Consider the following 17233-nt stretch of genomic DNA (forward strand, 5'->3'; position numbering starts at 1 on the left):
TTCGTCGAGTGGGATGTAGTATGACACCAGTCTGTGAATGTAGAGAGGAAGGTTCCGCCGACCACGTCGTTTTCACATGCTCCCATTTAAGGTGAAGGGAGACTCTAGACAATTGCACTACGATCTATAAACAATTGTAAGTGACCAAAACTTGTGGAGTACAGTCAATACTAAAGCACTTTGAATGTCTAAATGAAAACTGCTTAACTTTCAGCCTTTACTATCAAGCGGATGTTCAGAATAACAAAATAACGTCAACAGATGACAACAAAAGTTTCCTGTATTATAGGTAATGATAGGCACACGTAAATTTAATTAAGAGAAACTAAGAATATAGACTGGTGGCCAAAATTAAAAAGACAAGCAGAAATTTTGCAAGGTTGCATTTATTTTGCCACAGAATAGTATAAACAGGTGATAGTAAAGTAGAAACAGTTTAAAAAATACAAAACATAAACAATTCCAATTTTCGTAATGGTAGACAAAAATATTCTTCGTTTTTTCCAACTTAACGGATTTGCATACAAATTTCGACAACTAGTTAATGTGCTCAGTATGAGGTGTGACAACCTCCGGCAGCAATACACGCCTGGCAACGACAGGGCATGCTGTGAATGATGTCATCAGTTTCATGTTGAGGCAGTAACTCCCATTCTTCCTGCAGGGCTGCTTTCAGTCTTGGACAGTGGTTGGTGGATGCTGACGTGATGCAAGCCGTCTCCATAGTGCATCCCAGTCATGCTCTAGGGGATTCAAATGGGGAGAGCGAGCAGGCCACATCCTGCGTGCAGTATCTTCCGTTTCCAAGAAAACATCAACCACCTGTGCTGTATGAGGTCGAGCATTATCGTCCATCAATACGGTGGTTGGGCCCACTGTACCTCGCAGCAACCGTGAATGTGGTCCAGATCTCGTCACGATACCTGTCAGCAGTTAAACTGGCCGAGTCACCCATACAGCCGGCCGCTGTGGCAGAGAGGTTCTAGGCGCTTCAGTCCGGAACCGCTACGGTCGCAAGTTCGAATTCTGCCTCGGGCTTGGACGAGTGTGATGTCCGTAGGTTAGTTAGGTTTAAGTAGTTCTAAGTCTAGGCGATTGATGACCTCTGATGTTAAGTCCCCTAGTGGTTAGAGCCATTTGAATCACCCATACAATTTCATGAAAAGGGTTAGTGTGATAAAGATAATCCCTGCCCACACATTCTCCGCGGTCTCGGTCTCTTTCCACAATATTTGGATCCCGAAATCGTGTTCCATGTTCTGTCCAGATGTGAATCCATCGAGAATCACTCTCAAGACTAAATAGGGACTCGTCTGTGAAAACAACTTTGGCCCACTGTTCGATCATCCAGGTGACATGTTGAGGACTCCACTTTCGACGTTCCCTTTCTGCATCACAGCAGGTCTCTGACAATAAAGGCCACTCTTCCGGCCGGCCGGAGTGGCCGAGCGGTTCTAGGCGCTACAGTCTGGAACCGCGAGACCGCTACGGTCGCAGGTTCGAATCCGGCCTTGGGCATGGATGTGTGTGATGTCCTTAGGTTAGTTAGGTTTAAGTAGTTCTAAGTTCTGGGGGACTGATGACCTCAGCAGTTAAGTCCCATAGTGCTCAGAGCCATTTTGAACCACTCTTCCGAAACCTTGTGTACACCGTTTGCCTCGATGCATCACGTCCAGTGGATGCTGCGAGGGCAGACCCCAGTTGCCGTGCAGTACTTGGGCGACATCTTCGTGTCCTTACAGCCAAATAACGGTCCTTTCTTTCTGATATCACACGTGGTCGGACCTGTCCTTGTCTTTGGCATACAGTTTCGGTCTCTATAAACCTTCGCTACATCCGAGAAACAATAGAACGGTTCACATTAAGCCATGGGGCCAAATCAGTTTGCGACTCTCCTGCTTCCATTCTTCCTGTGGCCCTCCAGTGCCGAAAGTCTGGCAGGCCTCCTCTCTGTACCATGCTGGACCATGTGTGACTGTGTAAACAGCAACTGTGGATGTAGAACTTCCCAGCAAACACTACCCTATCTGATAGGTCCACTGTAGTCATCGTTGGCGCGCTTGTACGGTGACCGGAATGCCATCTTTCGTTAAGATCACGATCGTACAGACAACTGTTGACGGTTTGTATGACTATATCGTGAATTAGACACGGGACGTGGAAATTACGGCCTGTTGCTTTAATTTTGGACGCAAAAAGAAAAAAAAAAGAAAAATTAAAGAAAAAAAGGAAAAGGAAAGAAAGGATGTTATGGCCACTCACATGGGTATGCGTTGACTCGAGGATTTCCAAGGTGGGTGAATTCCAGAGTGGGTGATGGAAGACAGTGCAGCAACAGGATTTAGAAGTAGGTATAGCTGTAGTTAGTCGGAAAACTTCGAGTTATTCCGAGGCTGTCAAAACTTTTCTAGTAAAATAACCTGAAAGTTATTACTTTGAACTTGATTTAATCCCTTTTATTTTATGTTTTTTTTAAATTTTAATAGGTTCTTATTTTTTAAACTTTATGTTTTATTTCTACATTAATATTACCATTGGTTGCTGTTTACGTAATTTCATACTCTATCCATAGTAAAAAGTATTGTATTTCACCATATTTATTGAATACGTACGACCTATTTCCAGATAAGAGGTCTGAAATGCGTGTCAATAGACAGAATTGAATTGAACTGATTAAACGGAAAATTGTCTACTGTACGTAGTCTTCATACCAATCTTGTCAGAAACTGCGTTATCGAGTTGCAATGTGATTTATGAAAAAGTGTCTCCGAAAACTGTTAACAGTTTTATGCGTACCTTTAACCTCTTAAGCTGATTGTGGAATGACTCTCGCACTTACCGGTCCTTACTGTATTCGGAATTGTGTGAACGATATTTTCCTCATAGTACCTTGACAATCTCATATTTTCTACATACCACCTTAAATAGTCTTTTGGTTACACTTCCGCGAATGATTTTAGAAACTTCAATAAAATATTATCTAACCTTTCTGCCTTATTTCATCTCAGGTCTTCCGGAGCTCTTCTACATTCTTACTCTAATGCTGGATCCCATATGTCTTTGATACGAACACCAATTTCTTCTTCTGTCCCTTTGTCAACCAATTCCTCCCCTCATAGCGACCTTCTGTGTGCTCTTCCATCTATCTCCTCTCTCCTCTGAATTTCACAGTGGAAAGCTCACTACATTCTTAATGTTACCACCCTTGCTTTTAATTTCACCGAATGTTGTTTTGACTTTTCTGTATGCTGAATCAGTCCTTCCAAAGATCATTTCTTTTCAGTTTGTTAACATTTTTCCCGCAGCCATTTATCCTTAGCTTCTCTGCACTTCCTATTTATTTTATTCCTAAGTGAGTATTATTTCTGCATTCTTCTCTTTCCCTGAGCATTTTTGTACTTTCTTCTTTTGTAGATCACTTGAAGTATCTCTTCTATTACTCAAACATTCTCCGCAGTTACCTGCCTTGTTCTTACATTTATCCATCCAGCATATGTGATTCCCCTTTTTATAGGAGTACACTCCTCTTAAACTGAACTGCCTACTGTGGTATTCCTTATCGCAGTATCAACATCCTTAACGAATTTCAAACGCATCTCATTAACCCTAAGTACTTCAGCATTCCACTTTCTTGCACACTGATTCTTCCGGATAATTCTCTCAAACTTCAGTCTGCTTTTGATTATTACTAAATTGTGATCTGAGTCTATATCTGTTACTGGGTGCCCTTATAACCCAATACCTTATTTCTAAATCTCTGCCTGACAATTATGTAATCCAGATGGATCTTCCCATGTTTCCGGGCCTTTTCCAGGGATATCTCCTCCTCCTGGGATTCTTGAACAGAGTATGTTCTATTACCATCCGAAATGTATTACATAAATGATTTAGTCTTTTCCGTTCCTAGTATCAAGCCTACATTCTTCTGAAATCCTCTACACATTGAATTACCCGTTCGGTATCCTCATATACTTTCTCTAGCTCTTCATCTTCTGCTTGAGCTGTCGGTATGTGTACCTGACTTACTGTAGTCGGCGTTAGTTTACTGTCGAACAACCCTATCACTGAACTGTTCACAGTAGCTCACTCTCTGTCGTAATTTCCTATTCGTAACGAATCCTACTCCCGTTATACCTTTTTTCCTGATGTTGATATTACCCTATATTATTCCGCCCAGAAGTCCTTATCTTCTTTCCATTTCAATTCACTGGCCTCCAATACATCTAGATCGAGACACTGCATTTCCTTTTTCAGATTTTCTAGCTCCCCTACTACGTTCAGATGTCTAACATTCCACATTCCAACTCTTAGAACGTTATCATTTTGTTGGTTATTCTATCATTTATTCTCATGATCACGTCCCCCTGGGCAGTCTGCACCCGGAGGTCCAAATGGAGGACTAATCAACTAACTCTTTCACTTGCAGGCCACATGTACTGTGCTTAAACGTTATTTGTCTTTAAAGCAGTGGTTTCCATTGCCTTCGGCATCCTCACGCCATTGATCTATGCTGATTCCTCCAGTTTTGGGGGCAGTTTCCGACCACAAGGGCTAGAGAATGCCCCAAACCTTTGTCCGCTCCTTCATCCTTTTTGACAAGGCCATTGGCAGAACGAGGGTGATGCCGGAAGTCTTCGGCCGCCTTTGGGTGACGGCTTTTATTCAAAATTTAACAGTGGCTACGTTCGAATCCAGGACACAGCACGTTACGTCTTTTCTTCCCATTTTCTTCGTCATTGTTCACATCGTTTGGCCTGGGCAAATGTCGCATGACACATCCTCAATTCATCGTTGAATATTTCACTCAGCTTAAATAAAAGAAAATAAAAATAAAAAACAGAGGGCAGCCAGCAGCTCTGTGACCCTGTGACTGAACACCTAGACCAGTGATCAAAGTACAAACACTATACGACTAACATTGCCGGTAAAATTGCCAGTAACGTTGCAAATCCAGATTAACATGCCGATCTCGTGCAGATAAGGTTCAAAATGGTTCAAATGGCTCTGAGCACTATGGGACTTAACATCTGTGGTCATCAGTCCCCTAGAACTTAGAACTACTTAAACCTAACTAACCTAAGGACTTCACACACATCCATGCCCGAGGCAGGATTCGAACCTGCGACCGTAGCAGTCGCGCGCTTCCGGACTGAGCGCCTTAACCGCGAGACCACCGCGGCCGGCGTGCAGATAAGGGATAAAGAGCAGCAAGAAGAAGATAAAGAAGAAGATCATGAAGAAGATATTCAGGCGAAGTAATATGACTTTCCTGAAGGTGACGAGTTCGAATCTCGTCCAAACGTTCCTAAAACACAACGACAGGAGTCTGCTGATGATCCGAGAAGTTTTAATCAATGAAATTCGCGGAGGAAGCCTGCATGTTGAAATCGTTTTCCGCAGATGTGACACTGCTGATAAAAATAACTACGGATGATACACACATCAAAAATAATGACTGGAACTGATCGGTTGTCGGACCCCTCCGTCTAATAGGCGCTGCTCATGCATGGTTGTTTATATCTTTGGACGGGTTTAGTGACATCTCTGAATAGTCAAAGGGACTGTGTCTGTGATACAATATCCATAGTCAACGTCTATCTTCAGGACTTCTGGGAACCGGGGTGACTCAAAACTTTTTTTGATGTGTGTATCAGGTAGTCCTCGTTAAGAAGAAACTCACATTAAAATGGACAAAGACACATACTTTTCAGCCTGAAACGAAATACAGTTTTACATACTTGGTATCTGAAGTGATGCATTGTTACCAGCAGTTACTTCGCAATTCATCGTCATAGACACGTACTGCAAATGCGCGAATGTATTTCTCTCAAGAGAATGTTTAATCTCGAACTGTACGGAAAATTACCTGAAATTCTAAGTACTCCGGGTATATGTGGTGCATTTTGACAACAGAGATATGAGGTGATAGACAATGGATTTCAGAAATAATGCTGCAAATATTGGCAGTTTCTTGCGTAGTATAAACAGTGATGCTGATTACCACACGAAATATTTCTCGAGAAGTAAATTTTCAGAAGAAATCCACAAGAGACTCCTGTTTACAGCCTACACTTGTATATGTTACTAGATTTGTGCTTAGCTGAGCTGAGGTGACTTGCATCATTCCATCACAGTTTGTAAATATATGTAGTTTTTATGTTATACGAACCTCAGGACGGCACTGCATTCTTTTCAGGCAGTGCTGAATTTTGCGCATGCCTTCCAAGCAATGTAGCCGCTTGCAAGTAGACCAGTTGATCGAGAATGCGCGGTTCCTTCGTTCAAAGGTCGGAGGCTTTCCGGCGGGTGTAATTTCAACAGCGCACAACGCAGCAAATTACTTCTACTGTTTAAAGAGGAATGAGGGTAGGTGAGGAGGGGCAGGGAGGCGGGGGGTGTTAATAGCGATGCATATGTCGCAAGCTGTCAACTCACGAGAGACAATGTAAGCACTGGTCCTATCGATCTGTACATAAGCGTCCTACAGCACGGTCGTGAACCCTCTTTGGTACTGTGTGACTCGAACTAAATACACAACTGTGGATACACGAGATAATTCCTATAGGAAAGAGAAATAAAGAGATAGAATGCTATACCAAGACAACCGGTGAACGTCTTAAGTACCTCATAACCTATAAGTTGTTATTGGTAACGGGAGAAGTTGTATGAAATACAACAAAAACAAGTAAAATTAGGTTTAGGGAAGGTCAGTGGAAGATTTAGACTTTTAGGAAGCGGTGTAGGAAAGTAGTTTTATGTTATCTATTTGCCCTGTAAATAATCTAGAGAATCTCCCGTTTTTCCACACTGTTTCCTTGTATACGACCATAATCGGTCTTAAATTTATATTATGGTGTATTGATTTCTTCCCTAGGATTCTTTACCTCATTATCAACCCAAAGTTGGTCTTCCTTAAGCTTTTCATCAAGATCTTCGCTATACATGATTTTCACACTACCAAAGTCTTTACCTAATTTATCTACTTTCTTAGGCATTAGTTCATTTTCAAGTTGCGATTCATTAATATGATAATTTAATTTTCATCTACAGCAGATATGCTGTCCTCCACATCTTTTAAATTAAGTTCCATGTTAGCATTATTTAAGGCCAGACTATCAGTCATCTCCTTTAAACTACCATCTACGTTAGCATTACTTGCAGTTAAATTACCAATAGTTGCTTTAAACTATGATGCATATTATCATTTACTTCTTTTAATCAACGATCATCATTAACATCACTTCGAACTAAATTGTCATTCAGTTCTTTTAAACTACGATCCATATTATCAGTAATTGCAAAAAAAAAAAAAATGGCTCTGAGCACTATGGGACTCAACTGCTGAGGTCATTAGTCCCCTAGAACTTAGAACTAGTTAAACCTAACTAACCTAAGGACATCACACACATCCATGCCCGAGGCAGGATTCGAACCTGCGACCGTAGCGGTCTCGCGGTTCCAGACTGCAGCGCCAGAACCGCGCGGCCACTTCGGCCGGCCCAGTAATTGCAGCTAAGTTGCCGTTAACCTCTTTTGTGGCTTCACTCACTGCCACTAGACTAGCGGCCAATAACTTCATGTCTTTCATAATACATGTATACTCAGACACTGACTCTCGACTTTCCATGGTAAACTAGTAACTGTTACAAATATTGTCTAAACAGAAGTTTCATCAACCGACCTGACTAACCCGGACGATTATGAACTGAATGGTGTCCTTTGCCTCCAGATGATGTTAAAGTTGGCAGGAACGCGCTGGCCATTTGAGACAGCTGCCTCTATGCGTTTCACCGCCACCAGCGAACTCTGCACGGCGAACTCCTACAGCGCCCACTAGCAGCGTAGGTCGCAGGCAGAGGGCTCCGAAAACTCCCTTTGTCCCCTCAAGGGCCTCTTCTTCTGTTCTTGAGAATTTGTATCTATCTTGTTCTTCAGCTTCTCACTTGCTCCTTAATTGTTAAGATCGTCTTCTTTCTTCCGGATGAAATTTCTCTCTCAAATGGTTTTGTTCTGGTACTGCAGTGGAAATTCCATGCACGAAGCTAGAGATTTATACCAGTTCCGTTGCTCCAGAGTTTGAAGCCTTATCAAGTAAGCATAAGAGCACATGCTGATCGAATTCATTGGCGTGGTGCTATGAAACTATGGCTTATACACTGAAGCGCCAAAGAAACTGGTACAGGCAGAGATATGTAAACGGGCAGAATACGACGGTGCGATCGGCGACGCCTATGTAAGACAACAAGTGTCTTCCGCAGTTATTATTAGATCGGTTACTGCTGCTACAATGGCAAGTTGTCAAGATTTAAGTGAGTTAGAACGTGGTGTTACAGTTGGTGTACTATCGATTCGACACAGCCCCTCAGAGGTAGCGATGAAGTGGGGATTTTCACCATTTCACGAGTGTACCGTGAATATTAGGAATACGGTAAAACTTCAAATCTCCGACGTCGCTGCGGCCGTAAAAAGATTCTGCAAGAACGGAACCAACGACGACTGAAGAGAATCGTTCGACGTGACAGAACCGCAACCCTTCCGCAAATACACTCCTGGAAATTGAAATAAGAACACCGTGAATTCATTGTCCCAGGAAGGGGAAACTTTATTGACACATTCCTGGGGTCAGATACATCACATGATCACACTGACAGAACCACAGGCACATAGACACAGGCAACAGAGCATGCACAATGTCGGCACTAGTACAGTGTATATCCACCTTTCGCAGCAATGCAGGCTGCTATTCTCCCATGGAGACGATCGTAGAGATGCTGGATGTAGTCCTGTGGAACGGCTTGCCATGCCATTTCCACCTGGCGCCTCAGTTGGACCAGCGTTCGTGCTGGACGTGCAGACCGCGTGAGACGACGCTTCATCCAGTCCCAAACATGCTCAATGGGGGACAGATCCGGAGATCTTGCTGGCCAGGGTAGTTGACTTACACCTTCTAGAGCACGTTGGGTGGCACGGGATACATGCGGACGTGCATTGTCCTGTTGGAACAGCAATTTCCCTTGCCGGTCTAGGAATGGTAGAACGATGGGTTCGATGACGGTTTGGATGTACCGTGCACTATTCAGTGTCCCCTCGACGATCACCAGTGGTGTACGGCCAGTGTAAGAGATCGCTCCCCACACCATGATGCCGGGTGTTGGCCCTGTGTGCCTCGGTCGTATGCAGTCCTGATTGTGGCGCTCACCTGCACGGCGCCAAACACGCATACGACCATCATTGGCACCAAGGCAGTAGCGACTCTCATCGCTGAAGACGATACGTCTCCATTCGTCCCTCCATTCACGCCTGTCGCGACACCACTGGAGGCGGGCTGCACGATGTTGGGGCGTGAGCGGAAGACGGCCTAACGGTGTGCGGGACCGTAGCCCAGCTTCATGGAGACGGTTGCGAATGGTCCTCGCCGATACCCCAGGAGCAACAGTGTCCGTAATTTGCTGGGAAGTGGCGGTGCGGTCCCCTACGGCACTGCGTAGGATCCTACGGTCTTGGCGTGCATCCGTGCGTCGCTGCGGTCCGGTCCCAGGTCGACGGGCACGTGCACCTTCCGCCGACCACTGGCGACAACATCGATGTACTGTGGAGACCTCACGCCCCACGTGTTGAGCAATTCGGCGGTACGTCCACCCGGCCTCCCGCATGCCCACTATACGCCCTCGCTCAAAGTCCGTCAACCGCACATACGGTTCACGTCCACGCTGTCGCGGCATGCTACCAGTGTTAAAGACTGCGATGGAGCTCCGTATGCCACGGCAAACTGGCTGACACTGACGGCGGCGGTGCACAAATGCTGCACAAAAAAAAAAAAAATGGTTCAAATGGCTCTGAGCACTATGGGACTCAACTGCTGAGGTCATAAGTCCCCTAGAACTTAGAACTACTTAAACCTAACTAACCTAAGGACAACACACACGTCCATGCCCGAGGCAGGATTCGAACCTGCGACCGTAGCGGTCGCGCGGGTCCAGACTGTAGCGCCAGAACCGCTCGGCCACCAGCGGCCGGCCAAATGCTGCACAGCTAGCGCCATTCGACGGCCAACACCGCGGTTCCTGGTGTGTCCGCTGTGCCGTGCGTGTGATCATTGCTTGTACAGCCCTCTCGCAGTGTCCAGAGCAAGTATGGTGGGTCTGACACACCGGTGTCAATGTGTTCTTTTTTCCATTTCCAGGAGTGTAGTTGCAGATCTCAATGCTGGGCCATCAACAGGTGTCAGCGTGCGAACCATTCAACGAAACATCATATATATGGGCTTTCGGAGCCGAAGGCCCCTCATGCACCTTTGATGAATGCACGACACAAAGCTTTACGCCTCCACTGGGCCCGTCAACACCGACATTGGACTGTTTATAGTTGGTAACATGTTGCCTGGTCGGACGAGTCTCGTTTAAAATTGTATCGTGCGGATGAACGTGTACGGGTATGGAGAAACCTCATGAATGCATGGACCCTGCATATCAGCAGGGGACTTTTCAAGCTGGTCGAGGCTCTGTAATGGTGTGGCGCGTGTGCAGTTGGAGTGATATGGAACCCATGATACGTCTAGATAGGACTCTGACACGTGCGTAAGCGTCCTGTGTGATCACCTGCATCCATTCATATCCCCTGTGCATCCCGACGGAATTGGGCACTTACAGCAGGACAATGCCACACTCTATATGTCCAGAATTGCCACAGAGTGGCTCCAGGTACACCCTTCTCAGCTTAAACACTTGCAGTGGCCAGTAAATTATCCAGACATGAACATTATTGAGCGTATCTGGGATGCCTTGCACTGTGCTGTTCAGAAGAGATCGCACACCCTCCTACTGTCGCCGATTTATGGACAGCCCTGCTGGATTCATGGTGTCAGTCCCCTCCAGCACTACTTCAGACATTAGTCGAGTCCATGTCGCGTCGTGTTGCGGCAATTCTGCTTGTTTGTGGGGGCCCTACACGGTATTAGGCAGGAGTACCTATTTCTTTGACCCTTCAGTGTAGGAAAGTGTAGCAGATGTGTTCGGGGAACTTAAATGGGGAATAATGACAGAAAGGTGAAGCAGCACTCCCAAAATACTCGCGGGTAAATTTAGAGAACCTGTTTGGAACAAGAACGTCAGACCGTTTTGCACCCGCCGTTGTGTATCTCGTGTTGAGATCATGTAGTTTAGGATGTTGACATAGACATCTAGACGATCAGTTTCCCTCACCCTGTACGCGCGAATGGAGCAGGTCAGAAAACGGCTAATATTTGCTCAAAGTAACGTTCGCCGTTTTTTTTTTATTTTATCCATACTGGATAATGTGAATGTCAATGTTAAAAAATATATCGGCTCAAGCACTTGTTTATAGTGTAAAACACTAAGATTGACGCATTTCGGAAGTCAAGCTTCCATCATCAGAATCATAAAAAGTAAAAGAACCTGTTATAACTCGCTAAAATGGAACATGCACCAGCACAATAAAATTGATTATAAAATTAAAACATCGTGGCCACTTCCCTTGTTGCAGCCGTGTCTTCCAAGGTGCATCTCCACGTAGTCGTCAAAATATAAAAAACTCTAAAATGGTGTCGCCTATGGTGTTCAACATCTAACCACATGGCTCTCTCCTCTATCGTCGTAAACCGCCCGTACGTTTTCGTTGATAACACACATCACGTAGCCAAACACGACACTGAAACGCGAGTGAGCTCACGCGCAAGTAAACAAGGAAGTCACAGAGATGTCTATACAAACAGATAACGTATACATGTTGCAAGGACCTCATGAAATGATGGTATCCTGCCAATTGCTAAAAATATAGTTACTAAAAGAAACCAGTGAAATGTCAGAAAAAGTTATTTGTATCACCAATTAGCTGTTCATTCAGTGTGTTCTGATTATCCACGCTATGTATCGTACTTTGCAGCTGTTCTAGTAGATCCAGTTTTTTGCCTTTGTCCTGTCTATGTAAAATAACGAGATCCTGATCTATTCCCAACATGGGGTGTCCCGTTTCCCAAATATGCGTGGCTACGGCTGACTTTTCGAAATTATTAAGCCGGAAAGCATCGCTATGTTCTTTGTAACGTACTTTAAAGGACCTACCAGTTTGGCCTACATAGCTTGCCTTGCACGTGTTACACTGAATTTTATAGACCCCAGCTCTCTCATATTTATCGCTTTCCTGCTGTAAATTATTACTTAGTTTAAACCGCAGCGTATTATTGGTCTTAAAAGCGGTATCAACTTTAAAAGGTTTGAAAATGTTAGGCACTTTTTGCGAAATTTCACCGAAGTATGGTATTGTGACTCTCGTAATATTATTTGCGGTATTCTCCCTTGCATTCGCGCGCTGTTTCTGTCGTATTAATTTATTGACAACGTTTTGGTGATATCCGTTAGCTCTGGCTAGTTGTTTGACGATGTTCATTTCAGTCATTCTCTCTTCTTCATTCATAGGGACTCTAAAGGCTCTATCTATCAAAGATCTTAAAGCAGAAAGTTTCTGGCTATTAGGATGGCAGGAGTTATTTTGTATCAACACATCAGTTGTGGTTGGTTTCCTAAATATTTTAAAAACATGCCTACCATTTTGTTTCCTAATACTTAGATCGAGAAATTGCAATTCACCATTTTTGTCTTCTTCCACAGTGAATTCAATTTTACCGTGTAACTCGTTAAATTTATTTACTATTTCTGCAACTTCTTTTTCTTGTCCATCAACCTACATAGCGTTTGTAATATACAATTTTATCCACGGGATGTTGCGGGTTAACGAGGAGTCTTTATTCCAAATGATTTATAAAGATGTCTGCTATGGTCCCAGATATACTGGAACCCATAGCCAGTCCATCTTTTTGCATATAAAATTTATTGTTAAAAGAAAAATAATTATATTTCAGAACGAATTCAAACAGCTCGATGAATTCGATTATTTCTTGCTGAGACAGTGTTTTGTACTTAATTTTCTTTGATGACCTTAACTGCCTCATTTACCTGCACATTCGCATAAAGGTTTTTAATGACTAGAGATATTAGGCGGGCCGTGTCAGCGATAGGCTTATCCTTAATTTCATTTATCAAAGCTGAATTATTAGTGATTGAAAACTTATCCTCGAACACGAAAGATTGTTTTAAAATTGTATAGAGCATTTTAGTAATTTTGCATAAAGGACTGTTTCTATAATTCACAATTACTGTAGCAGGACAATTTTCCATATGTACCTTAAACTGGGATCCAAGTCGTGGAGCTTTCGGATTCATGACGGAGCAGCGTACTTTTTCTTTTTCTGTGAAGCTTGACTTCCGAAACGCGTCAATCTTAGTGTTTTACACTATAAACAAGTGGTTGAGCCGATATATTTTTTAACATTAACGTTCGCCGTGAACTGTAGAAAGGCTTCTGAAGTCCGTATCTGCACTGCGCAATAGAACTAAAGCATCACTTTTTCGAAACCTAGTAGTCCTCGTTAGGCTCACCTGAAGATGGCTGGCAGTTGTCCAGCCGAAATATCGTGCAATGAAGTTTACGACGACCGGCTGCAAGCCCGAAATCTTTTTGAACAACCTAGTAGTAGTCTTCTACTGCGACGCATAAGTTTGAATTTTGGCTCAAAAGTGCTTCAAACTTTCCTCTGTAATGGTGCAAAAGCATGGAACCCTGCTACGTCACCCTCGGCTCGACAACTCTTCAAAGAGCAAGGCGTCGACACGTGCGAAAAGGAAGGCCACAGCTCAGAAATTCATGTCATCTGCAAGGCAGGTTAATGATGTCACATTGGCACAAAATTTCAAAAACCTGCGCAACTCCCCCGCGAAACGGAAAGGTCGTTACATTCTATCTTTCCCACATTTCATCACTTCTTTTTACGCGTCTGCAATGGAGATCAGAATGGCGACACCCAGAGTTGAAATCACGCAGTTTTCTTATTGGCGGCCGAGGAAAGAATTTCAGACACACCGCGGCTCGGAATGAACACGAAAGGCCTCAGGGAGTGGCATAATGGATGTCCGTGAAACCACCCATTTCCCTGGGAAGCTGACTTTCACACATTACGCCATCTAAGACAACACGAGCGGTAAGATAGATACTGCCTACAGGAAAATTAAAGAGACCTTTGGAAAAAAGAGAACCACTTGCATGAATATCAAGAGCTCAAATGGAAACTCAGTTCAAAGCAAAGAAGGGAAAGCAGAAAGGTGGAAGGAGTATGTAGAGGTTCTATACAAGGGCGATGTTCTTGAGGACAATATTATGGAACTGGAAGAGGAGGTAGATGAAGATGAAATGGGAGATATGATACTGCGTGAAGAGTTTGACAGAGCACTGAAGGAACAAGGCCCCGGGAGTAGACAACATTGCATTAGAACTACTGACAGCCTTGGGAGAGCCAGTCCTGACAAAACTCTACCATCTAGCGAGCAAGATGTATGAGGCAGGCGAAAGTCCCTCAGACTTCAAGAAGAATATAATAATTCCAATCCCAAATAAATCAGGCGTTGACAGATGTGAAAATTACCGAAATATCAGTTTAATAAGTCACAGCTGCGAGATACTAACGTGAATTCTTTACAGACGAATGGAAAAACTGGTAGAAGCCGACCTCGAGGAAGATCAGTTTGGATTCCGTAGAAATGTTGGAACACGTGAGGCAATACTGACCCTATGACTTATCTTAGAAGAAAGATTAAGGAAAGGCAAACCTACGTTTCTAGCATTTGTAGACTTAGAGAAAGCATTTGACAATGTTGACTGGAATACTCTCTTTCAAATTCTGAAGGTGGGAGGGGTAAAATACAGGGAGCGAAAGGCTATTTACAATTTGTACAAAAACCAGATGGCAGTTATAAGAGTCGAGGGACATGAAAGGAAAGCAGTGGTTGGGAAGGTAGTGAGACAGGGTTGTAGCCTCTCCCCGATGCTATTCAATCTCTATGTTGAGCAAGCAGTAAAGGAAACAAAAGAAAAGTTCGGAGTAGGTATTAAAATCCATGGAGAAGAAATAAAAACTTTGAGGTTCGCTGATGACATTGTAATTCTGTCAGAGACAGCAAACGACTTGGAAGAGCAGTTAAACAGAATTGATAGTGTCTTGGAAGGAGGATATAAGATGAACATCAACAAAAGCAAAACAAGGATAATGGAATGTAGTAAAATTAAGTCGAGTGATGCTGAGGGAATTAGATTAGGAAATGCGACACTTAAAGTAGTAAAGGAGTTTTGCTATTTGGGGAGCAAAATAATTGATGATGGTCGAAGTAGAGAGGATATAAAATGTAGACTGGCAATGGCAAGGAAAGCGTTTCTGAAGAAGAGAAATTTGTTAACATCGGGTATTGATATAAGTGTCAGGAATCATTTCTGAAAGTATTTGTATGGAGTGTAGCCATGTATGGAAGTGAAACGTGGACGATAAATAGTTTAGACAAGAAAAGAATAGAAGCTTTTGAAATGTGGTGCTACAGAAGAATGGTGAAGATTAGATGGGTAGATCACATAACTAATGAGGAGGTATTGAATAGAATTGGGGAGAAGAGGAGTTTGTGGCACAACTTGACTAGAAGAAGGGATCGGTTGGTAGGACACGTTCTGAGGCATCAAGGGATCACCAATTTAGTACTGGAGGGCAGCGTGGAGGGTAAGAATCGTAGAGGGAGACCAAGATATGTATACACTAAGCAGATTCAGAATGACGTATCCTGCAGTAGGTACTGGGAGATGAAGAAGCTTGCACAGGATAAAGTAGCATGGAGAGCTGCATCAAACAAGTCTCAGGACTGAAGACCACAACAACAACAACAACAAGACAACAGTGCTCAGTGCGACGTGCAACAAGACAACATTCTTGAGAGCGTTTGACGTTGCTGACACCCCCGAACGTTTCAGCTCCTCCCTAGAAATATTGAGGACGTGCATCGCCTCTGAACGTGATCGCACTTCTTTTGAGTGCAGCGCGGTTGCAATTTTTGCTCTGACGTACAAGTTTGGAACCACTGGGGACCGTTTAAAATCATTCAACGAAAACTGAATGTGATTGGAAGCAGCGAATGGGACATACACTTTTTCAGCCCTCCTGTTTCAAAAATGGTTCAAATGGCTCTGAGCACTATGGGACTCAACTGCTGAGGTCATTAGTCCCCTAGAACTTAGAACTACTTAAAACTAACTAACCTAAGAACATCACACACATCCATGCCCGAGGCAGGATTCGAACCTGCGACCGTAGCGGTCTCGCGGTTCCAGACTGCAGCGCCAGAACCGCGCGGCCACTTCGGCCGGCTCCTCCTGTTTCACGTCCTCCTATGGCGTGATCACGAAGGGGTTCGACATCCCTCTAAGGCCCCCAGGTTGGCAATACCCTCGGAGGCACACGTCCGCATTTATTGAGAATGTTAAAAATGTGCCTTTACACAGAAACCCTGTGAAGTAGTCCTAGGCGCCTGCAGGCATGCAACTGGCGTCGGATGGGTATCAAGTGGAAGAACATGAGGCGCTAACAAACAACCACCAACAATGCCGGTCCAAACATTGACAGTAAGTCTTTGACGGTGACGCGACTGCACAATTTAGTGAGGATTCTCCATAAACCGTAGTAAGGAATAGGAGTGGACCCAGAATTGAACCTTTTGGTACATCCTTCGTGAATTTTCCCTTTTCACTGAAATTTTTTCCTCGTTCATACATTTTTTGCGTTAATCGGCACAACTTTTCGCATTCTGTTTATTAAGTATGATTCTGATCAGTCGTGTTTCTTATGATAAATGTGCTCACGAAGAGAAGAAGAAAATAAGCTCCAATATGGAAATAAAGCATTGCTCAGCCAAAGTCCATATAACAAACTGTGTTACTGTATGCGCGAGAAATATTTTCTGCAAGCTTGACTATACCATTTTTTTTACGTCCTGCTAAGTATTAACTGCAGCAAAAAATTATAGTGGCCAGAAATTTAGACAGTTTTAAATGAACAGTGGAATTAGAACTATGATCGTTCAATAATAGAGTGAAGGACAGACGCAAGTTATAATAGAGGCTGGACAGAAGGTCTGAGCCATCAGCCTTGGAGAAAATGCAAACGAGCGTTTGGCGTCATTGGCCGGGAGGCCCCTTGCGGGGCAGGTCCGGCCGCCTTCGTGCAGGTCTCATTACATTCGACGCCACAGTGGGCGCCCTGCTCGCCGGATGGGGATGAAATGATGATGAAGACAACACAACACCTAGTCCCTGAGCGGAGAAAATCCCCGACCCAGCTGGGAATCGA

The sequence above is a fragment of the Schistocerca nitens genome, chromosome 7 (genome assembly GCF_023898315.1).
Source record: "Schistocerca nitens isolate TAMUIC-IGC-003100 chromosome 7, iqSchNite1.1, whole genome shotgun sequence".
NCBI classification, from domain to species: Eukaryota; Metazoa; Arthropoda; class Insecta; order Orthoptera; family Acrididae; genus Schistocerca; species Schistocerca nitens.